This window comes from Melanostigma gelatinosum, assembly GCF_949748355.1.
Source record: "Melanostigma gelatinosum genome assembly, chromosome: 7".
NCBI classification, from domain to species: Eukaryota; Metazoa; Chordata; class Actinopteri; order Perciformes; family Zoarcidae; genus Melanostigma; species Melanostigma gelatinosum.
The window spans coordinates 6446679-6471679 of NC_136640.1; the positions used below are offsets into that span (position 1 = coordinate 6446679).

Consider the following 25001-nt stretch of genomic DNA (forward strand, 5'->3'; position numbering starts at 1 on the left):
CCGAGTCTCTCAGCCTCTCACTCAGCCGCAGCCACCCAGACAGCCAGGCTGAGAGGAAGAGAGCGAGGGAGAGAGACGCAGGGAGGGAGGGAGGGAGGAGTCTAGTTGTGGAGCTCCATCCCTTGACTGTGTCTGCTATGTGATGTGAGTGGTGGAGCAAGGGAGAGAGAGAGAGAGAGAGAGAGCATGAGAGAGAAGTAAAGAGGGAGGGGGCTGGTGGGGGCCAAGTGAGGGCTGAAGAGACTGAGAGTGGATGGGCAAGTGAGAAACCGTGCGAGCGAGAGAGAGAGTGAGCGTGTGTGTGTGCTCAGAGTCAGCAGCGGAGACACAGAAAGTCTACGGGCTCACATCAACAAGAGCGTGTGAGGCAGCGCTGACCGCCGACAACTCTGAAGAGTAACACAGACGGGAAGGAGACTCAGAGAGAGACAGAGAAGAGGAGGAACCAGCAGAAGAAGAGACGGACTGACGTGAAGACAGACTACCAGCCTTCTTACTGGTAAAAGGAGACACCACTGAGGGACCGTAGCATCCGTCCCCCCCGAGCAGCACAGAGGAGCACTGTCTCATCTCGTGCATGTGTTTGTGCCTGCCAACTTCAATTTCACACTCGCCCACTGTTTTTCGTAGGTTTTGCCCTCAACACTCCACAGTCATGATCCCTTGGGTCCTTCTGCTCCTGTGGATCTCCGGACATGGTAAGTTTTCCAGATTAAGTTGCTTATTCATCACATCTCGCGTGCTTGTGACTGCTGTGTGACTTGCTGGCTGGGAACGGTGTCTCCGAATTCATCTTGCTGTGATGTTTATCCTACCATCGTTGTGTTTACACGCTTATACTATAGCGCTCCTATGTGCACTGTTAGGTCTGATGCCTAACGAGAAAGGAGGAAATAAAGTAGTTTTGGCGGTCCTGGGGCTGTAAATAGTTGTACGCTGCACTCTTTCCCATCAGTAGTTCATCGTAGGCTTCAGACAGGACAAGTTAAATACTTCCTATGCAGGCTTTATATTGCTGTCCCACACATTGACACACACAAACGAAGCCCTTTAACCCTAGATCAGCTCAGTCAAGCGTTCAGTCCTGAGTCATATTGTTTTCAAATGACAGCCCTTCCCCGTTGAGTCCAACTACGGGGGGTCTGGGCAAAAGGAAAAAGAGAGAAAAAGTTCAACGGCAAAGCGCTTTTGGAAGGCAGACTCATGAGTAAAGCCTGGCAGCTCCAGCCCTTTGGACAGTATCCGCTGTCGTTATTTGTATTCCTAGACAGTCTGTTTGTGGACAGAATGAGGATGGATTCGTTGTTTCCCCAGCTTGCCACCAGGCGGTTGTCTTTGGAAGACAATAGAGGTGGAGTAAAGTACAGCAGAACTCTACCGCTGTGGTGTCTGTGGGATTTGGATGAAACGGACGTGCACACGGGGCTGAATCCGACAGTGGGTATTTGTCAGGTCCTAGCGCCATGCCGGGCCCACAGCGAGCGCCCTGCTTTAAGCTCCGCAGGGTCGGGGGTCAATGACACAGCGGCCACCTCTTTTTCAAAGTGTGACCCCGTCGCGTCGGACTACATTCTAAGGAGGGCACTGCATGAATGAATGTGTGCGTCTGCGTGTCTATGTGTTTAGCTGTGTCCCAGAGGGAGTTGTAACCTTTTTCACAGAAAAGGCAAAATGTCCGAATATGATGTCTCAGTTTGTTGACACGTGTCAAAATTTAAAGCTCAAAGTCACAAACACAACAACAAAAGACACAAGAAGATTTTCTACTTCATCAATTGATTTACAGCCCATCACATTTGGATATGTAAAATAAAACACCACTCATCAAATAGAACAATTTGCTGTGATTCTACTTTTCTGCTGGCTCATTTTTCATGAAGAAAAGAGAATAAATTGATAATATCAGCACAGACTAATTTGAAAAAAGACTGGAGTGATGCCGCTTCTAATTCTCTCTTTGTTCCTCCCGTGCTTTAACGGCAGAGATAGTGTCAGCTGTGTTATCTGTTTTCTTTATGACTTCTTTATGACTGTGCGTGACCTGGGACCAGTTGCACAAGCTGTCCACCCAGAGATTGGACAGAGTCAAGGCAATGGACGCTTTCTCTCTAGGTCGTGGCCTTCGTTACGGGGCAGTTATAGTACGTCAGACACGGTGCTGAGGCTGTAAGCGTTACTGATGTGGCTGCTTTGCTGTATTCTCTCCCTCTTATTTCTTTGTCAAGTATTTCTGTACCATCTGTGCGTACTGTGACGCAGATATACATGATCAGTCTCTTCTCCTACACTCTGTTCAGCATCTGTTGAGTTTTCAATCCACAACTTACTGCGGCTGCATTGCCCTGCTTTTTTCCATTTCTTCCAAGTTAATTCCTTGTATCCCGTCCTAGTTATAGTATACATAAAAACTGCAGTGGGGGTTTGATTCATTGCCATGCACACATTATTTCTGACTTTTATTCTGTGACAATCACATTTCCATTCACATGTCATCACAGCTTAGCCCAGGTTACAGGAGAAACGAACACCGTATCTGCGGCAGCAGCAGCTGGAATGAGGCGAAGGGATTGCTGTCTATTTCAGCACAGTTGGTTATTACCATAAAATAAAACACTTCTTTCCCCGCCAGGTAAACGGGGGATAACAACCTACCTTCTCTATGCGTGCCTCCGATGAGTAAAAAAAAAGTGCTTCCCTGTAGCTTACTGTCGTTGAACAAATTACGGGTCTGTTTATGTGCCGAGTCGGAGTCAGCAAAAAGCAGCAGAAAACAATTTCATTTTTATGAACAGGGGGACAGAGGGGAGTTGCGGCCATAGCAGTCATATACTTAGATGCGGTTATCCTGCGAGAGCGCGAGCAAGAGAGAAGAGTCGGCCCATACGCAGAGGCACTGGGCACTTTCCCTCCCTCAACTTTGGTCTGGAGCAAAAAAAAAAAAAGAGAGGGAGACTTGGCAGAAGGAAAGTTGCTGCGAGACGCTCCCGACTGTGCTGTTACCTCATCGAGGGCACCTTTTATTTCGCTGTCACCTCTCCTGCCAATGGCAGATGACACAGCAGCAGTCAGGAGGATCTGGGAGACTCCTGGAACACATTCACCTCAAGCCAAACTCATCCAGGACCTCGTCCATCTCCTCCCACCACCTCTTACCCATTTTTCCTTCAATCCAATACATATTTTTTTTATTATTTTGCTGTGCGATGCACTGTGACTGAGAACCCTAGCCTCTGTCGGGGGAAAGGGTAATTTATGTGAGAGCATTATGTGTCCCGGGGGAGGAGGGGCAGTTTAAGAATAGTCTTGTCCTGGATGTGTTCTTCTTCTCCCCCTCTGCCTCTTTCCCTCTGCGTCTCTCTTTTTCTCTGTTCTTCTTTCCCTGAATGACACCTTGTGAAATTTATATGGAAACTGTCTCGGCCACTTGGTTTTTGGTCCACTGTCTCAGGGATATTAAATATTGACTATCCTCGAGTCAAGGTTTGCCCACTAGGGGCAGTGCTGCTGCACAGGAATGAAATCCCAATCTTCCTAAAAATCTCGCCCAATCGCCTTCATTAAATCCCAGCCCTTCGTTGTCAGAAACCCCGATTTCACCACCCAGCCAGACTAAGCTGTTTCTTAGTCCTGGAAAGCATGTCTTAGCACCCCCAACAGCCCCAATTTCATTTACTGCTGTCTATTAACTGCTGACTGACGACTCTAAATCCGCTTTTCATGGGCGCCAGGCTTTGATACATATTTCTCAACCAAAGTATAATTAAATGTCTTTCCAATGTCATGTCTGGATGTGTGAATTTTTTATAGACTGAGAAATCATTCTCACTTCTCCAAAGGGATAGAAAAAAGAGATACAGCCCATTACGTTGCACAACACTACTCAAACATGAATACCAATTTTCATTATCATGAATAGTTGTTTGTAAGCAGGGCACACTGCAGTCTTATGGACAGATTATGACTGTGATGACTCGGAGGTATTCAATTGATTTATCCCCATTCTATCAGAATGCTAAAACCAATATACATTGTCTTGCATGTTGTCATAAATCATATTTCCAGCTCAAGTAAGATGATTTAAAACCACAGAACAGACGGGAGTCTGGGTACAAGCCTGGTAAGAAACACGGAAGTGTCCTTTCCTGTTTGTATGACTTGCCCTCACCATACATGGCAGTTGGTATAAGTAATGCTAATCCTGTCTGGATTATGCCATACAAACACAGTGAGTGGCAGATGATGCCATCAGTTTCTGATGGGTCCCAGTGGCATGCAGTTTGTTTTCTTGTTTGTGCTTCATGTCCCATCAAGGCTAGCCCGCTTAAGTCACCTCAGCCACTGTGACCCCTGCTCATTTTTGTGCCACGATAGATTAAGCCCCCTGTAATCCTTCTGAGCAGAGTGCCCTGTTGGATATTTATGGTAATAAGTGAACATATGAATAAATAATCTAAGAGGCTCTCAAGCTGGAACTTGTAAATCCCAAATGTTTGGCAGTAGTTGTCGCAACAACGAGATATGCTGTTTCCAAGAAAAACATGTTTTCGCTTAGACTTTATCAAACACGAGATACATCTATCAAAAAACAAAGAGATGGGCATGTGTTCAAGAGTGCAACCTTCCAAATCTTTCAGTTGTAGGCAGTGCCAAGTTAGAAATGCAGAATTTGAGTAAGTGTAGTATATCCGGTGACTGCAGTACTGGATGGAAGCCTCACTTCGAGTCTGTCAGGATTCAGGTCAGCCAGGGAAGGGAATATGATTAGTTTGGAGTGTTCTTGGAAAACCAGGCAATGATCTGCTTCCTCTCTTGCAGCCAGTCAACAAAATCAAGCTGTTTACAGTCGGGCTTCATTATCCATCTAGAAGACTCTCTTACCAGCCCCAACTGTTTTCTTTAGTACCAACCAATCAACCCCCAAGCGCCTCATCTCCTCTCTCCCTGAGACCCTGCTGCTGGATCTCATTCCTCAGGGATGAATTTATCCAGATTGGAGCACTCAGCAAAAGGGCATTATCCCGGATTACATGTCCGTTGGACGGCAGTGTTAAGTAATTCAACCAGATGCTGTTGGGATCACTGGGTCACCTGCAAAGACAGGGTCAGCAGCTGCACTTCTTCCTTCTTTATTGACGTATCTCCATCCACCTGAGACTTTATCCTTGGATGACAGGAAGAGACATCGTTGGACCGCAATGATTTTTAGGAAGCAGGAAGAGGGCCGTTAAATGTCGGGAATTGTGCGGAAGCCCTTTCTAAACCTAGTCAGGATTTATTTTGGAAACAGATTATGGGATGGATTAATGGCTTCTAAATTGCAGTTTAATGCACATGAAACAACAAGTAAAGCATCTAAAGTCGGCTCCACAGGGCTGTGTGTGTTAAGTTGTTGGGGTGCTGTGAGTAGAGTAGTGGTGGATCATACTGTGTTATTTTTCCTTGGAGAGGACAAAGCATCAGCACAGCGGGGCTTAAAGAAAAAAAAATTTGGTGTTTTTAGCTTGACTGTGTCTATTTTCTGCTAATCCCATTCCTACCTAGCGGAGGATTTGACAGATAGTTTTTAACTCGCTACTGGGATCTGTTGAACACTGCTGCTCAACAAGGTGGGTTCAAACCGTGCAACAATACAAAGTTTGTTCCTTTGTTGTCAAAAACCTGCTTCGCAAACCTGAGGCATTAATACGACTTTTCTTCAAGACATTCACAACGAGGAAGTTTTCATTTTGTCTCACTTTCAGCCTTCACGTCTTTTCACCCTTTTAACTGAATGAAAGTTCTCTCCACAGGGTTGCATGGATTACATTTCTTTTCAAATAGATATTATATGGAGCTACTTTCCTTCCAAAACTTAACAAAGAAACACAATATATTTTACCAACGCTCTACGGTTCACTAACAAACACAGTGTGGTTTTGAAATACAGAACACCATTAACACGATACATTTTGTTTTGCAAATACAAAACACCCATCGAAAACAATGAACAACATATTTCCAATGCTTCGGAAACAAATATATCTTACAACTACAAAAAGATATATATCCTACAAAAAAAAAAAATATCGCCTGACTTTTGGCACAATCGCTCCGCTGTGACTGTGCCGAGTAGGTGTCGCTATGGGGCAATTTAAATGCACTGGGGGTTTGAAAACGGCCTTGCAATAACCAAAACATAAAAGGACAACAACAAATTACGGTGAGTAGCTAAACTACATAATACCTATGTCAATTAATTGAGGATTGTCTGACAGATCGGCTAAGTGAGTGTTATTGTTAAAAGAAGACGATGCCAACACTGTAGATCACCAACATTATGGTTTATTGTTTATTAACAGGTAACTTTATTGTAACCTATCATGTAACGACAACTCTTTATTGAAACAGCTATTCAAATGTATACCTCTTTCAATTTATAAGATCTTGCTCATGTTGTGTTATTCCAATTATGTTTTTCTTTCTCCCTGGTAAGTTGCTAGTGTGATCTTTGCTTCAGATTAAAGTTTGAGTAATGTAATGAAGTTCAATGAACTCTATTACTGATGCCTCTATATATGACCTACATGAGTAAACGAGACCATCAGCGAAATTATTGTTTGTTTCTATATAGTTATTATTTATGCTTGTCACCGGTAGCGCCTTCAATTCCTGCAAAACTAGATAAAAACATGCAGCTTCACCATAAACTCCATCAGCTCAGACTCCAGCAGGTCCTCTGGTTTCATGGTTTTGCCTGTTTCAGGAGTTATACTGCACAGAGGCATTGAGTTGAGAAAAAGGCACTTACTCCTTATATTCAAAACAGAAAAAGATCCATAAACACAGTTATTGTTAGATGCATTTCTAGAAATAAAGTGCACCTTTGTTACCGTCCACAGTTGACACCATTGTGTTTGAGTCAACATCTGCCATGGAAACAGGTGAGCAAACAAGAAAACAAGGTTATGCAGGTCATGTTTTTTCCCCCGTTTTGCTCACACATTTTACTAGCAAACAAAATGTTGAAAAACAAAGTGTTGGAAAAATATATCTTTTGCCATTTTGGATGTTATCCTTTCATTATTTTTCTATTCATTTTCAAAAGTGTATTCATAGTGATACAGTCAATTATTTAAAACTATATTTACCTTAGACTACAATCTAGAATAAAGCTAAGAGTTGTGATGTTTGTAATAAATACATAATTTAGCTTTTTACAGGAATGCCAACTGGGCAGGTTAGGGTTACATACATTCATTGCCACACATACAACAAGTTGGTCAATGGCAATTTCACAGGACAGCAACAACAACGGGGTGCTGTGACATGCTCTGTCATATCTGGCAAAGTTTGTACGTGACAGAAATTTACATATATATCGCTTTAAATATGAAGATAATACGGTGAAATACATTTTATCTTTGGAGAAATACGGTTCCACTAATAATTACAATATTCAATTGAATTACTCAGAGTGTTAGTCACACAGAATTGATTGAAAATACGCCTCCTTCGTAAACTTGACACCTGGGTCAGTGTAGCTTTAAGTCTGAAGGTCAAGGTTTATATCTTCCGCATGATTACTGTTGTCGCTCCAGCTGAGCAGTATGCAGAGCACATACACCCGACCTCATTTTGAAATACCGTCACTTATGTATGTTGTTACATACTCCTAAGAGGCTGATGCGTGGTCAGTAATGTACATATATACGCTGAGCGCTTTTATAACCGCTTGTTTACAGGAACCTGCCTGCCATGCCTGGCTGACTAATTGGTATGTAAGAAAACATTCATGTGTGATTTGACTTGTCCTGATCACTGGGAGAGTGCTATCTGCGCAGTAAACCACACGCAAGCACCGACCGCCCGCACAGGGCTGTGACCTGTGTCATGTTGTGCTTCCCCGCTATTACTCGAAACATTTGTGGGTAAACCAGCCAGCCAATGCGTCGACATTATTGTGAAGGGCCGTTAGGAAGGAGCGAAGAAGATGCATGTGGTGCTTCAGCACAGGAGGCACTTGAGGAATTGGGTTGCTGATCTGATAACGACTTCCTAGTGTTTTGGCGGGAAGTTTCTGGGACAGCTCAATATCACACCTGGATGAAGTCGCCCGTCTCTCCTCTGCCCCGTTTTCTCCCCATCACTTCCTCTGCTCCTCACTGTCCCGGCGTTCTCATGCGAAAGGTTCATAACAATGGCTCATGCCTGCACGCTTTCTCATGCATTTGGTGTGTGTATGCATGTGAGCCACGATAATTACAGCTGCAAGCCTCGAATGGCAATATAAATGCAAATCTGCCTTTTAACGTGTACAAGCAGAATCAGGGGAGGGAGAAGCTTCTCACCTGTGGATGAATGCGGATGTGTCTCTGCCTGCCATTACAACTGCAGCGCATGTTTTGAAAACGACAATGGCAATGAGATAGCATGTACGGTACCTCCCTTTGTTAGTAAACCTTGGGGCTGTTGCATGTGTCTGGACTCCAATATAATAAAGTCCACTCCTGGGAACAGTTGTAAAACACCATGGTGTGGGGCGGTCAAACGTACTGATGTGTCTGATGCATCTCAATTGTGCTCAGCAGTGCTAAATGGAAGGGCTCGACAGCTTTTATTTCATAAACGGATAAGAAAATATTTCCCTCTATGGTACCCAGACACCAATAGTGAGAAGCATGGCTTTTTGAAAGGCTATTTGATCTGGCACTGAAACCTAACGATGTTTTATTCAGGGAAGCACATCAGACACAATAGCAACACAAAGTTGCTCTTGATTGAAGCAAAAACTTTTGAAATACGCAAAGGGGGAATGTGAAGCTTTGAAAATGAAAAATGTCTGCCACCCTCCCCCAACTTTCCCACACACCATGTAGATGTGCATGTTTTCTTTTTTTCTCTCTTTTTTATTTTTTTCACCAGATGCCAAATGAGGCTTGGAGCCACCTGCCTGCTAAGACAATTGGGCAATTGGGAAGAAAGGGCCATTCACTAGTGAAGATCGCAATGTTTGCATTGGAGCCACTGCCCTGCTTATAACCCCTCCCCCACAAAACACTCTTTCAACACCACTAATCTTGGCACTGCGCCAACTCTGCTCCTATATCTGTGTGTTTGTTGAGGGAATGCAGGAGAATTTATCACCAGTCGTAGGAAATCTTTGACACGGGGTGCTTGGTTTGCATGTTGATAGAAAATCCTTCTATTGGACTCAGATGAATTCAGCGTGAGCCCTGTGGCTCTGTGTCATAACAGTTGTTTACGAGGCAAAGCTTCTTCTGGCACAGCCGTCCCACAAGAAGACATGTACTGAAAGACACACACACACACACACACACACACATTCTATACCTCACTTGCATTACCAAAGAGCAATCTGCCAGAGCACAATAACGGATAAGAAACCCTGAAGTGTGTGAGCAGTGAGGGCTGAACAGTATTGCTAGGTTCTATAACATGCTACAAATTAAGGTTTGTATTGATTCTCATTCATATATCCTAATATAAGAAAATAGCTGTATTGATTGCAAGCCTGTGAGTCAGATGATTCTTTAATATGGTACTGCTGGGATTCACTCTGCCCACTTTAATGTGCAGCCTATTTTTATACACAGCAATAATGTGGTGCCACAAGCAAGATCAGCTAAAGGCAATCCTTAGATAGATTTCACTGCTCTGGGTACCTGCCACACTGCACCTTTCTCTGCCTTCTATCTCAAGTTCTTTCTCATTCCGCTGGGATCCTGAAACTGATGTCAGAAACCTGATAAAACAAACAAAGTGAATTCAATGCTGTAATTAATGCTGTAATTAATTTTTAGAGGCCACTCCAATATTCACTTTGCTGATTTGGAGGTTAAAGAGCTCTTGTCGCACTCTCAGATTTTTATTTTATTTCATCAAGTGCAATTTAATATTGTGGAGGCTGGCCCAGGCACTGAAAATAATGCTAATGCACATTGCAGAATTTAAATGATTTGCTATCCTTTCAAATCTGTTGGCAGTGGTTTCAATCTGGCTGGCGTCCTGGGGGGAAATTCACAGTGGTCATTGCTCAATCCCTGGGGGACATTAGTGCAAATCACAAAGGAGCGCAGAAGTCATTTCAGTTTTCCACTTTCCTTTGGCCACCGCCCAATGCTAAATGGCATAGGACTGGCTCGCAATACTGGCCAGGGCAACCCTTTTGCCTCCCTCGGTCTCTAATCTTTTAAACCTGATTTAATCAAATCAAAATACCACAGCGCAGACCCATTTGAGACAAGCTGAAGTCCAACAGTTGAGGAAGCAGAAGGCCTTGGGCTGAACCAAGGGCAGGACCATCCATTACTTCCTGTGCAACCAGGAGCACAGCGACACAGAAAATGCCTGCGGTGCACGATGATGAACGGACTCCTCATCAGAGATTGGATTAGAGTGGCAAGAGAGAGAGCCCTAAAAGCAATGCGCAGTTTATTGAAGCCTTATCGAAAGCGATAATGTTACTAGAGGAAGGCCTGTGTAATGACTGATGAGTGGACAGCGCCCTGTAAAGAACTAACATCAGGCGAGATGGGTATGGTGGATAGGCAGATCTGCCGTGACCAACTCATCTTCTTTTAAGAGCAGGAAGTAGGACCAGGGGATAGTTGCAATAAAATGGACTGTCAATCACTGGCATCCTGGTTACCCTGCAGTATCATCATCACAGGTGGATCTAGTTTAGAGAGGCTCAGTGCTCAGGTTCACTGCAATTTAGGTCCCATTTCATCACTGATACCCATGAGGCGTTTTGGGGAAAATGGTAGCAGTGTTATTGCCAAGATTTGTAGTCTCCCTGAAAGCACTGATCTCTGCGGTGGTTGGGTTTGTGATATATGGAATCTAAGTCTGACCATGCACTGTCTTTGTATATAACATTCTTTATCTAGGGGAATGTGGAGGGGGATGGTCACTACTGATGCACAGAAAATAGAGTGAGAAGTAAGAAGAAAATAGGAAGTAAATCTGAAGGGTTTTATGGTGTCGTTGGGGGGAAAGAAAAGCATTTCGGTAAAACTTGTTCTCATTTATTTTCAGGATGACTAGAGGATTTCCTCTGAGCAGAAAGGCAATGTTATCTTACAATAGACGGATGATGGTAATGACAACACAATGGCTTCCAAGGTAAACAAATATATCTAGCGCTCGGCAAAGAAAGTTAGAGGAGAAGAAAGAAAGACAAATCTCTGAAGGGAGAGCATTCTTGTAACAAATTAAACATATCTGCGTCTTGCAGCCGTAATCCTTAATGCCAGTGTGTTTGTTCTCTCGGTATAATATTTGCGCACATGTGCAAAGAAGCGCAAATGCGATTATTCCTCACTTTCATTGTATGCTAATTTTATTACTTCATATTGTTTGCCTATCTTGGTATAAACAGATTTGGTTCACACTACTTCATAACGTTTTTTTCAAGGGAAACCCTGTTGTTTGTATACATATGGATATATATTCATATAATATATTCATATGTTATATTTATATATAACAGGGTTTCCCTTGAAAAAATGTTATGAAGTAGTGTGAACCAAATCTGTTTACTAATATATATATATATATATAGATATATATATTCGTAATATATATATATACGTATGTAGGGGTGTTCAGGAGTGTCCTCGACCCCCCCCCCCCAAATCTTCCAGTCCTCCACCTCCTGGCCCCGAAACTTTCCCCAGGTTATGAGCGTGAATTATTAACAAGGCTTTCATTTAAAAAATGCAATTTGCTCAGATTCAGCAGACACTCCAACACAACCTCATTTGAAAGAGAGAAACGATCTCATGCATTCATGTTGGATCTCCTGCAGTCCCCTCCAGATGGGTGAGCTCCACAATGAGTGGAGAGTTCATGGCTTGTCGTCAACTGTCGATCCTCATCGGCAGCCTCTCTGTAACTGCATAATGCTGACTTTTTTTTAGTTTTTTGCTTTGAGATGTATAGAATCAGTTAAATTTGTTTAATATAGTATTCGATACATTGGACCTAAATTGACGAGTAAAAAAATACGCAATCTGTCCACACTAATTTCTAACATTGCAAAAATAATAATAAAATACAGCTATAAGTAACGTGTTCTGACCCTTTAGATTCATCAAGACCAAAGACACTTCAGATCCAAAAATAGTGATATGTGTTCTCGCTGGCATGAGCTGAAGGACAATCCTTAAAAGAGAGCCGTCTGTGGGTCTGGGGATTGGCATTGTTGTTGTTTACTCCAAAGCAGACATCTTTTAGCTTCTCCCTCAGCTCTGATCCTTTTGATCAGCACCTCCATATTGGATATAAAATGGAGAATGAACCGCTCTGCAATACAAGTGACTTTCAGAGTTCTGTGACTCTTTGAAGGCTGCCAAACAAGTGTCTTGCATCTCAAAAACCAGCAGCTGCCTTGTACAAAAGAAGAACAGGACAAAATGAGAGAGAGAGGCAGTATCCAGGGCTGGGAAATGAAATAGTGAAGATTGTGGAGTCTCTTTGTGATCGCATTTTCCTCTAATGCCTCCTGTGAGGGAAATAACATGTACTTCATACAGCATTGGTCGGCGGGCATCTGTCAAACATCCTGAACCTGGACTAGGGTGAGAACAACAACAAAAAAGGCAATTTAGCAAGCCAAGCAGACTGTTTACTTTCCGGAAAGTCATGCAAATTCCTTCCATCGTTAATGAGATGACAAACCAAAAATGTGTTGCATGCATGAATGGGCCTCAACAGGTAATGCAGAGTGAATCTCAGAGACATACTGATGCTATTGCAATCTGTCTCTAATTTAATTGAGCTCGCCTTTTTCCACCAAGAGCCACTATATATCTCTCTGCTGTCTCAGCATACTTGTGGTTATCATGCTTTGAAGATGCTGATGCTCCGATTGAGTTGAGCAATAAACATCCTGACCATCATGCATGTATGGAGGGAGCGGACCAGGCAGTGAATAAAACAGAAACAATTGGCAACAATGAAGAAAAAATGAGGCTCACGCTCCCAGAATCTGATATCCTTGAATTAATGATGGAACAGGAGCAGTAGTGTTCCCCCACTGAGACATGAACTAGATTTCAACCGAGAGCTCCCTGGAGGTGAGGGCCGGCATCTCTCTGACAGGACATCTGGTCCCTGAGCATGGCCACCAGGAGGTCGATGTCGCCACCTTAATTGTAATGTCTCCCTCTTTCGCCCTGTTAAAAAACTAGGGCAGATTTCCATAAAAGGAGAAGGGGGGAGCCTCCATTTGCAGGGCCGTGTCGGCATGCCACATCATTTACAGCTGACGGCTCAAATAAATTACAGCAATTCAATTCAATTCAATTCAATTTATTTTTGTATAGCCCAAAATCACAAATTACAAATTTGCCTCAGAGGGCTTTACAATATGTACACGTTTGACATCTTCTTGTCCCGGGACCCTCACATCAGAACAGGAAAAACTCCCCAAAAACCCCTTTAACGGGGAGGAAAGAGGAAGAAACCTGTGGGAGAGCAATAGAGGAGGGATCCCTCTCCCAGGATGGACAGGCGTGCAATGATGTCATGTGTAGAACAGGATAGTGAATTACAACACATTCAATGTAATTACAGCACATTCAATGTATGACACAACCACGACAGGAGGCAAGACCTGGTCCAGGTAAACCCGGATACACAGGAACCTGTGAGGCGAGAAAGCACAGAGACTCTGGTGAAGAAGCAGGTCAATAATGTGCATTAATGGTATCGGTAGTATGAAATAGTAATGTGAGTAATAATAAAAGTGATATTAGCAGTTGGAGTCAGCAGGGCCATGGTAGGAGGAAGGACCAGGGTCCAGATGAAACCATGCTCCATGGAAACCTGTGAGGAGAGGAAGCACAAGGACTCCGGGGAAGAGACAAAATGAGTACCGTGCATTAATTGTATCGGTAATAGGATTAATAATCAGTACTGTGCATTAATGGTGTCGGTAATAGGATTAATAATGTTAATCATGAAGATCGTAGTAGATGTCAGCAGGGCCATGGCTGGTTGAAGAACCAGTGTCCAGATAAAACTGCGGTCATCCTGTGAGGCGAGAAAGCACAAATACTCCGGGGAAGAAGTAAAGTTAGTAATGAGCATTAATGGGACATCAATGCATACAGACGGAGGTGAAGAAGAGGAGGAGAGAGGTGCTCAGTGTAGGAAGTCCCCCTGTAGTTTTTGCCTATACCAGTTTGTCCATGGGCCGGTCCAAGGCAAGCCAGAGCCAGCCCTAACTATAAAGCGCTAACTATAAGCACTGTCAAAGAGGAAAGTCTTAAGCCTACTCTTAAATGTGGTGAGTGTGTCTGCCCCCCGGACAGAAACGGGAAGCTGGTTCCACAGAAGAGGAGCTTGATAACTGAAGGCTCTGGCTCCCGTCCTACTTTTTAAGACTCTAGGAACCACAAGTAACCCTGAATCACTGGATCGCAACTCTCTAGTAGGGCAGTATGGTACTATAAGCTCTTTAAGATATGATGGAGCCTGACCAGTTCGGGCTTTGTAGGTCAGTAAAAGGATTTTAAATTCTATTCTAGATTTTACAGGGAGCCAGTGCAGAGAAGCTAATACAGGAGTAATATGATCTCTCCTCTTAGTTCTTGTTAGTACACGAGCTGCAGCATTCTGGATCAGCTGGAGAGATTTAAGAGACTTATTAGAGCAGCCTGAAAATAAGGAATTGCAGTAATCTAATCTAGAGGTAACAAATGCATGAACTAATTTCTCTGCATCGCTTTGAGATAGGATGTGCCTGATTTTTGAAATATTACGTAGGTGAAAAAAGGCAGTCCTAGAAATAAGTTTTATCTGAGAGTTGAAAGACAAATCCTGATCAAAGGTAACTCCAAGATTCTTGACGGTGCTGCTGGATGCCAGCGCAATGCCATCTAGAGAAACTATATCATTAGAGAACTGATTTCGGAGGTGTTCTGGGCCTAGTAGAATAACTTCAGTTTTGTCTGAGTTTAACATCAGGAAGTTGCAGGTCATCCAGGTTTTTATGTCTTTAAGACACGCTTGCAGTTTAGCAAGCTGGTTGGTTTCGTCCGGTTTGATCGATATATATAATTGAGTATCATCTGCATAACAATGAAAGGTTATAGAGTGTTTTCTGATAATATTGCCTAAAGGAAGCATATATAAGGTGAACAAGATTGGTCCAAGCACAGAACCTTGTGGAACTCCATAACTGACGTTGGTCCTCATTGAGGCTTCATCATTTACATAAACAAACTGAGATCGATCCGATAAATAGGATCCAAACCAGTTCAGTGCGGTTCCTTTGATGCCAATATAATGTTCCAGTCTCTGCAACAGGATGTAGTGGTCTATAGTGTCGAACGCAGCACTAAGGTCTAACAGAACAAGAACAGAGACGAGTCCTTTGTCTGATGCGATTAGAAGGTCGTTAGTTATTTTTACCAGAGCTGTCTCTGTGCTATGATGCTTTCTAAATCCTGACTGAAAATCCTCAAATAAACTATTGTTACACAGAAAGTCACATAACTGATTTGCAACTGCTTTCTCAAGGATCTTAGAGAGGAAGGGAAGGTTCGAGATCGGTCTATAGTTGGCCAACACCTCTGGATCCAGAGTGGGCTTCTTAAGAAGAGGTTTAATCACAGCTACTTTGAAGGACTGTGGTACATGACCTGTTACTAAAGACAGGTTGATGATATCTAATAAAGTTGTGCTAATTAATGGTAGCACTTCTTTAAGCAGCCTAGTCGGTATAGGGTCTAAGAGACAGGTGGACGGTTTAGATGTAAAAATTGTTGAAGTCAGTTTGTCAAGGTCGATGGGAGTAAAGCCATCTAAACATATATCAGGGTTTACAGCTGTTTCTAAGGTTACTCTATTTGTGGAAAGATCGGTCGAGGGCAGGAGATTATTAATGTTGTCTCTAATAATCATAATCTTATCATTAAAGAAGTTCATGAAGTCATTGCTACTGAGGTCTATAGGGATACTCGGCACAACAGAGCTGTGACTCTCTGTCAGCCTGGCTACAGTGCTGAAGAGGAACCTGGGGTTGTTCTTATTTTTCTCTATTAACAATGAGTAATAAGCTGATCTGGCATTACGGAGGGCCTTCTTATATGTCTTAAGACTGTCTCGCCAGAGTAACCGAGATTGTTCCAAGTTAGTGGAACGCCATGTTCTTTCAAGTTTTCGCGATGTTTGCTTTAATTTGCGGGTTTCAGGGTTATACCATGGAGCGAATCTCCTTTGTTTTACCAACTTCTTTTTTAAAGGAGCAATAGAGTCTAGTGTCCTTCTCAGTGAGCTTGTAGCACTGTCGACAAGATGATCAATCTGGGTCGGACTAAAGTTAGCACAGGAGTCCTCTGTCACATCGAAGCATGGTATTGAGTTAAATACAGACGGAATCGCTTCTTTAAATTGAGCTACGGCACCATCAGATAAACATCTAGTGTAGTAACTCTTGCTTAACGGTGTAAACTCAGTTAGTAAGAATTCAAAAGTTATTAGATAATGATCCGACAGAAGAGGGTTCTGAGGATAGACTATTAAATCGTCTATGTTAATGCCATAAGTCAGAACCAGGTCGAGAGTATGGTTAAAACAGTGAGTGGGTTTCTGTACATTCTGACAGAAACCAATCGAATCTAATAATGAAATAAATGCAGTACTGAGGCAGTTGTTCTCGACATCCACATGAATATTAAAGTCACCTACAATAATTACTTTGTCTGTTTTAAGGACTAGACTTGATAAAAACTGAAAAAATTCCGATAGAAATTCAGAATACGGACCCGGGGCCCGGTACACTATCACAAATATAACTGGCTGTATTGTTTTCCAGGTTGGGTGTGAAAGACTAAGAACCAAGCTTTCAAATGAGTTATAGTCTAGTTTAGGTTTAGGGTGTAATAATAGGCTGGAGTCAAAGATGGCTGCTACTCCACCTCCTCGGCCAGTGCCTCGAGGAATGTGAGTATTGATATGACTTGGAGGAGTTGATTCATTTAGGCTGACATATTCATCATTACTCAGCCAGGTTTCAGTAAGACAAAATAAGTCAATATGATGATCTGATATCAGCTCATTTACTAGTAGAGCTTTAGATGACAAAGATCTGACATTTAAGAGTCCACATTTAATTATCCTATTTTGTTGTACTGTTGCGGTAGTTTTAACTTGGATTAAGTTATTTTGTTTAACTCCTCGATCGTTTATTTTTGATTCAATTAATTTAAGTGGCCGTGGGGCAGACACAGTCTCTATGTGGTGTTGCGTGAGTAACTGCTCTAATGGAAGCTCAGAGGAGTGTGTAAGACTGCAACTCTGCTTCCTGGTCTGATCTCTGAGTTGTCATGCACCAGGTCCATACAGAAACTGGGTCAGATTTGCAGAGATGAGATCTGCTCCATCCAAAGTGGGATGAATGCCGTCCCTCCTAAGCAAACCAGGTTTTCCCCAGAAAGTGTCCCAGTTATCTATGAAGCCCACATTGTTTGCTGGGCACCACCAAGACAGCCAGCGGTGAAACGATGACATGCGGCTAAACATTTCATCATTGGTCAGATTCGGGAGGGGGCCAGAGAAAACTACGGAGTCCGACATGGCTTTTGCGTATGTACACACAGATTCCACATTCACTTTAGTGATCTCAGAGAGCCGTAGCCGACTGTCATTCCCGCCGACGTGAATAACGATCTTACTGTATTTACGGTTATCTTTAGCCAGTACTTTCAGGTAGGACTCAATGTCGCCTGCTCTGGCCCCGGGTATACATGTAACTGTAGCCTCTGGTGTTGCTAGCTTCACGTTTCTCAGAATAGAGCTACCTATGACCAGAACTCTGCTGGGTGCAGAAGACCCGTTTGTAACGCGAGGTGGCTGCTGGTGAGTCGAGTGCCTCGCCCCAGGTTTAAGCCTCCCGGGAGCAGTCACCCGGCCCCCCGGCTGCTCGGGGGCTGCAGGGAGACGGCTAGCGGGAGCCACGTCTGTTTGGGCCGCATCGGCTACGCCCGCAGTCACCAGCGTCTTAGCTTCCATGGTGCGGAGCCGTACTTCTATCTCGCTAAGCCTTGCATCTAACCGTTGAGCTAACGTTACCTCCGTCTGCGCCAACGAGTAGGGTTGAAGGGTAGCGGAAGCCCGGGAGGGAGTATTCTCCGTCAGGACTGCAAAATGGTTGGAGGTGGTTAACGGAAACTCCCCAGTTGGTTTTCTCAGGACGCCGCGGCGTACCACCTCCGTCCAGGATGGTTTCGGAGTGGAGCTATGGGTCGGGTCTATAGCAGGTCCTCTCAGCTCGTGAGATCGCTGTGAACAAACAATGCTTAATGGACATAAAGTGAGAATTATCAGCCAAGATATGAAAGGAAAAAAAATAATGAGATTTGTGCAAAGAGGGTGGATGAAAGGATGTCAGGCCCACATAACGCAAGCATTAAATGGGCAAATTGCCACTTTGAGAGATAGGAAATGTTTTGTACTCATTGCGGCTTCTGTTGAAAATGGAGAAGAATGAGAGAATCCTTGAGCAGACCTATCACAAGTCCTCAGAATCCCCCCCTCCATCATTCTCCTCCCCCTTTTTTTGTTTTGCCTTCCAGAAAAAAAAGAAACCTGCAGATTGTTCTGCTCCGTAGGACCCTTGCTCCATCAATTCAGCCAGACCAGCGAATGTCTGGAGCCATTGTTGTTAAAATGCTTAGACATGTGGAAGAGGACAAGACGAGATGGGAGTAGGGTGAAGTGGTACGTCGGGGGAAGCAATTGTCAGGTGCTATCAGTTTGAAAGCCGTCCATTTAGAGACCTCTGAAAGAAAGGCAGGTCAGAAAGGTTCCAAATGGACCACTCTGACTTTGTGACTTTGACTTGAGGAAAAAGTAAAACACAAAATAAGTCAAATGCAAGAAGAAGTACAACCAGCCAATATTTAAATTGCAAAAGAGCCCCTTCAGAACTGCCAGGTGCGCAGTGAGTGATGTTAATTAAACCTAATTTGAAAGAATGAAAGCTCCCAGCTTGGCAAAGTGAACACATTGCCTCTGAGTCATATCCATTTGATAGAAACCAGGTAAAGCTAATTGAAGCCCTCCAAGGTGAGTTCGATAACTTGGCACCATGGGCAGTTAATGACAATCATAGATTATTTTGTGACATTAAATACAGGTTTCCTCAATCCAGTCAATTTGTTTCATCATTGTTATCATTTTTTTTAAATTAATTTAAAAATACATGATTTTGAATTCATTGAATTGTATTACTAACATTTAAATTAGTTATGATTTCCAAAAGGCCCTCAGCTTTGTTAGCAATGATATCCGAAATTTTTAGAAAAGGCTTTCTGTCCAAGTTTAAACAGGTCCCAAAAGAAGAGAGACTGATAGGGGGATTGCCATTTGGCTTTTCCAGAACAAAAAACAAGTATTTTTTTAGTTCTCAGTGGAGTGGTTGAAGATGTGGAATTAAATAGGGAAGGATCTGAGCCCTGGGGGGAGGTCCTTAACCACGGGCTGAAGTTGTCTCTAGCCCACTTTGTTAGCCAGAATGTATTGGACCTGAGCCAAGGCTAGCCGGCACCACGGACGTAGAATCCCATTGCTTTCATAATGAGCTCTGAAAAAGAACTCAAGAGGTCAGACACCACGGGACTCTGATGAAAACTAATTTAGAATGTCACTCAATAACAATAAACCAATAAGCAGAACTGCTTCCTCTTTATGCATGGGAGCTGTTTGGGTAAGCACTTATAGTGGAACCAGGAGGGTATCTAGGGGAGAGGGGTGTGAGGCGTAATGTGTGTGCCTGGGGGACACTGTACATCCTGCTTTTGAAGCCACATTTTTTTGGTGTATTTATGTCGTCGCATATTCTCATGTTTGTGTGTGTCCCTGCATGCACCTGTGCGCGTCTCTGCACCCCTTGTGTGTGGGCATGTACTCTACGGAGTTTGTGCACTTAGTCTTTGTGCGGATGCATGTGTGTGTGTGTGTGTGTGTGTGTGTGAAGAGACCACAGAGGGCCATCCAGCAGAGAGCACTGCATTTCGAAAGGTGCCACAATGAGTTTGTCACAGAGAGCGTAAACCTGAGGAGAAAGGGACTGCGGAGAGAGAGAGGGAGAGACTTTCCCCAGGCACCTAGAGTCTGTCAGACTGATTAAGTCGCACGGCTGCAGTAAGAGTTGGGGAAACTGAACCAGAGCATGCTAGGGCAGAATAGTATGACAGCAAAGAAATAAAGAAATAAATAGCCACATGTAAGTACTAACATGATTTCATGTCACATGTGCACTTTCCTATACCTGACCCTGGAGACTCATGCCTGGACACTGTACACCAGCATGCATCCCATCATCCCACCCCGCAGCTTCCTCACCCTCAGGCGACATAAAGCAGGTCAGGGGCATCTTAACGTTCACGAAATGTAACATGACAGGACAACTCAAACATATGCCTGTGTGACAGTGAAGCAAATAGATGACTGATGGCAGATGTGTTTTAAGGGAAAGGGAGGAAATGCAGTATAGCTAAGACTAAATCTATCTTTCTCTCCCCTACCTTCGGTCTGCTTTACGTTTCTTCTCAGACATACAAAAAATGTGTCACAAGCGGCATGTTTTTATTTGAGAATGTATGGTTCGATACCTATTTCTGAAATATAAATGTAATACCAGCCCACTTACAGGGCTGTCACTGCTGCTGTATGTGTCAGAAATGCCAAGGACCTTGGTGCCCTCGAGAAAGAATGGCAGTCTATGATGCCACGTGGCCGAATCATCCACCAGACTAAAAGATGAACTCTTGTTATTTGTTCAGGGCACCCTGGCTGCTCTGAGATGCCCTACTTGGTCTCTATCTCTCTCAATCCGTCACTCTCCGCAACGCTAAGGAGCACTGCAGATGTTGTTGGTATACAGCAGAAGGGCAGCATCATTAACAATACTGAAGGCTACCTACACATAAAACTTTTGTCATAAAGTGCAAATGAGACAAGAGATGTGGAATGGCTTCCGGTAATGCCCTCAGTAAAGCCAGGTATGTGGTTGATATTGCTCACGAGCTGGAAATGTAAAAAAAGGCTGCAATCTCTACTTAGTCCTCCCACGACTGGCCACCCCCATACTGAAATTAACATCACTCGTCCTCTCCTCCACCGTCTCTACAGTCCCACTGTTATACCAAAGCGCAATCCATAGCACCTCCAGCATCAACTACTAATTGCTCAGTATTCGAGGAGAGAAAAGGGCTCCCTGAATTAAGAGTAATTTAGCGAGACACTGAGTTCAGCACAGCACGGCATTGCCTACGAGCATATCTCCTTTGTCTGCATAGAGCTCGAAAAGTGTGGTGCCAAATGAAAACGGGCTCTCTCCACATTATGATGCAAATTCAAACCTGTGCTTAGTTTCGCGTGCAGCTGCTATGGCAGAACAAAACAGCACAGTTAATAGGTTCAAAGTATTCCGTCAAACAAGAAAACTACCTTTGTGAGTAAATATGTCAAAATCAATGTGTACTAAACAGTGCTTTGGTCTTTGCAGAGATTTTAATTTGTCAGACAAGAACTTGATTCAGCTGTGTTGCTTTCAAAGGGAATTGAAACAGATAGATTTCTCAGTGTTGAGGAGCACGGCAGGAAGTTCTTTTTTTTCCCCTCACGCTGGTGCAAACAATGGGGGCAGTGTGCGCCTTTGATCAAGGGCATGTTGATGACAATGACAAATCTGCAGGCTGTCCCAAGAGTGTTGTAACCCTACCTTCAAAGTACACTTGTTTTTTATTTCCCAGCATCCTCTTTCTCTGCTGCTTCCTTCACTGTGTCGACTGAATCTTTTATGTTGTCAAGATCAGTCAGCAACACCAACAAACATCACAGAACTCAAACCGCTTATTAGAAGTGTTGACAACGTTTTTGTCCAATTTGCAACGCAAACAGACAATTAACAAACAAGTAAATTGATGATGTCTTCAGTATTCATACATGTTAATAAAAAAAAAGTAATTATGAATCGCTAAATGAATACTACGGCTTCATGACTGTGATGTGGTCGCTGAGTCTACATGGTGTCATTTTGGATATGTGTCCTTGCGTTGATGTGTTTTTAGTGGAAATATGATCAGTGTTGGAGACAAGGCAAGGCAAGTTTATTTGTAGAGCACATTTCAACAACAAGGTAATTCAAAGTGCTTCACATAAAACCATTAAAAGCATCAAAACCTAAGGCAAAAGAAAAGGAGATTTCAAAAACAATTAAAAAACAGTGTAAGAAATAAAATGCAGTCGTAAAATGCAGAAATGCAGGAAATTTATTAATATATTAATTGAACGTGGTTCAATTAAAGGCAGCAGCAAACAGAAAGGTCTTCAATCTTGATTTAAATGAGCTGAGGGTCTCAGCAGACCTGCAGCTTTCTGGGACTTGTCAACCCACTTAAGTGTTTATTGCACTACGGATTGGAAAAAGAAAGGTTACTTAATTTGACACTTTGATCATGTAGAATTGACAGACACGAATCATTGAAAGCTCTAATTTGTTTACTAGAGGAAGTAACATATTCAATACAACACAATGCATTGGAGGAATCAAACCGCAAACAGATGTCAAAATGGTTTTCCCCTTTTTGAGCATGAATGTGCTCGACGCACAGTTACTGTCGAAATTTGCCAGTTTGGTTTTGCAGTCCATTATCTTGTAGTGTTGAAATTACGGCCTAAGGTGGAAGAAAAGTCTAGAGGAACACCAAAAACACCAATCGTGCCAGTAGTTGTTGAGGGATAGTGTGTTTCTTTGGACTAACAATTGACAAAGAAAAAAAAATCCAACAGAATAACATTACTAGTCGTTGGCTGGAGAATGTAAAGAATATGCCCACTGAGTCAGACACAGAGCCAGCGCAGCTCTTTAATCCAGGCACCCCTTTTTTTTCGCTCCTCCTTGCAGAGTGCTCTCAACCTGCTACGAAATTGAATTTTCCACCCCTCTGTATACGTGAACCAGCCAAGCATTGCATTGTCAGAGTACTCAATTAGCTCCCAAGGCAGAAGCCAAAATGTTTTCCAACAGCAAATATATTCTTCACAGGGCAAGCTCTCATTAGCATAATGCTTCTGTTCCTATAGCATAGTTAGAGTGCCTTCCCAAGGTTGAAAACAAAACCAGCAAAAACACAACCTTATGCTTTAACATCACTGTCCCTCCATGCCATATCATATATTACTCAGGGGTAGTGTAGCCTCCAGTAAAGAGAAATGTTAACCTCTGCTGATTAAAATATCTCATTAGCATAAGTAAATACCCTTACTTGTGTGCAGCACCTGACAGAGACACACTGTAAGGGCCTGCATCCCTTCCTTTTCTTCACATCTGAATTTGCATGATACATACAGCACTCCTCAGAGTCTCGTAGAACTGGTAAAAACCAACGTGGAGATGTAGTTGTCCTATTTTCTTGTTGGAAAAGCCGAGCATAGACAATGCAGGTTCCTGTAATAAATCATGAGAACAAAGAAGATCTCAGGTTTTAAGAACATATAATTCTCACTGAAAGTTGTAAGTTTTGCAGAAAATTAATCCTGTTGTTTACTGAATATGCTGACATTGAAACAGTTGGCTGAAGCGAAATAATCTGCACTGACATGTCGCTAAACAATACTCTGACAATGTGACATTGAAGTCAAACCACGATGAAAACTTTCTGTCTCCCAATTGACTGGCTGGAAAGGAGGCAATAGAAAATAAAATAAAATAAAAGCGTACAGACAAAAGCAAGTCTCAACAACTGGAGACTGTCAGTAGCAATGGCAACCCCTAGTTGGAACCCACACACTCACTTTTGTTTGACCAAAGTGGCACTGTGGCAGCGACTGAGTCGATGTGGAACAAGCGGCCATATCGTCAGGGGTTTGTAATCGTGCCTGCTAGTGCCCTTTGGTTTCCACTCACTCTCCTTTCTAAGGTTCCGCCAACTCCAAATTTAGAGCTCCTGTGTTTGTCACCTGCCCTGGGCCTTATATATCACCCCAACACACCCACACACATGACAGCTCCCATCACCTAGATAAGGCATGGATATGAAATGGGATGTGGGGGGGTTTTGTTAATGGTTTGTGGTGGTGGGAGTCTCACTCACACCACACACTGGTGTAAATTGTGCCGACAGCTAATTTCTCGCAGAAGTTCCCGTCACAAAGATTGGGCAGAGAGCAAAAGTGAGATGAAGTGTCACTCTGACAAAACAGCTTAAAGTGAGTGGGACTGCAGGCAAGGCAAGGTGAAATGGGTAATGGCGTTCCCTGTTATCCTTTCCGTGTTATCCCCCCCCCCTCCCCTAATTTCCCTTTTTTAATTGAACCTTATCTTTTACAATTTTCTCGTAATTATTATTTCTTTAATTTATTTAAAGGGAATCTAATAATGAACCTGCCAGTGGTCATAAAATGAAGCAATATTTTTTATTTTCCGTGTGCATGGGATTGCTGATGGAATTATCTGGTGTTTTTAACATGAAGTGTTTAAAAAAAAAAAGTTAAATTGATTTTTTCTTCATAGTCCTGCTATTCAATTTGAGGTTGAAGTAATTCGAGGTAAGAAAGGGTAAACAATGAATGGAACTGGCTGCGTTTTGTCTCAGTGGAAATCAGAGTTGCAAGAACATACATTAACGCTGAGCCGTTAACCATCAAGAATAAGATGAGAAAAACAGTCGCATCGCCCTATATGTTTGTATCCCTGAAGGCTAAACTGTTGATTGGCTAGACAGAGGTGTGTGAGTGTGTGTGTGGGTGTGTGTGAGTGGGGAGGCATTTCTTTCAAAGTGGGCATTTGTATCTTCTGTAAAGCTTCAGAGTTAACCTTCCCGAGACTATTAATGGAGCACTCAGATTAGTGCGCCCTCTATAAGGCAGAGACAGCACCAGGATTAACCTTGTTTTAAATGTGCCATTTGAGAAAGATTGGTTGACCTTACTGTGGCCTAGGCATTGGACAAACCATCGCACTTGATGGAAACTGGCTGTTAATG

General features: G+C 43.1%; 1 protein-coding gene across 1 annotated transcript in view; it reads left to right on the plus strand.

Annotated features, from left to right (window-relative positions):
• Window positions 1–667: 667 nt before the first annotated feature.
• The window catches only part of kirrel3b (kirre like nephrin family adhesion molecule 3b), a gene marked incomplete at its 3' end in the record, with an annotated part of 151893 nt that continues 127559 nt past the window's right edge, over window positions 668–25001 (plus strand). The window contains exon 1 of the mRNA XM_079271999.1: window positions 668–698. The remainder of the gene's footprint in view (window positions 699–25001) is intronic.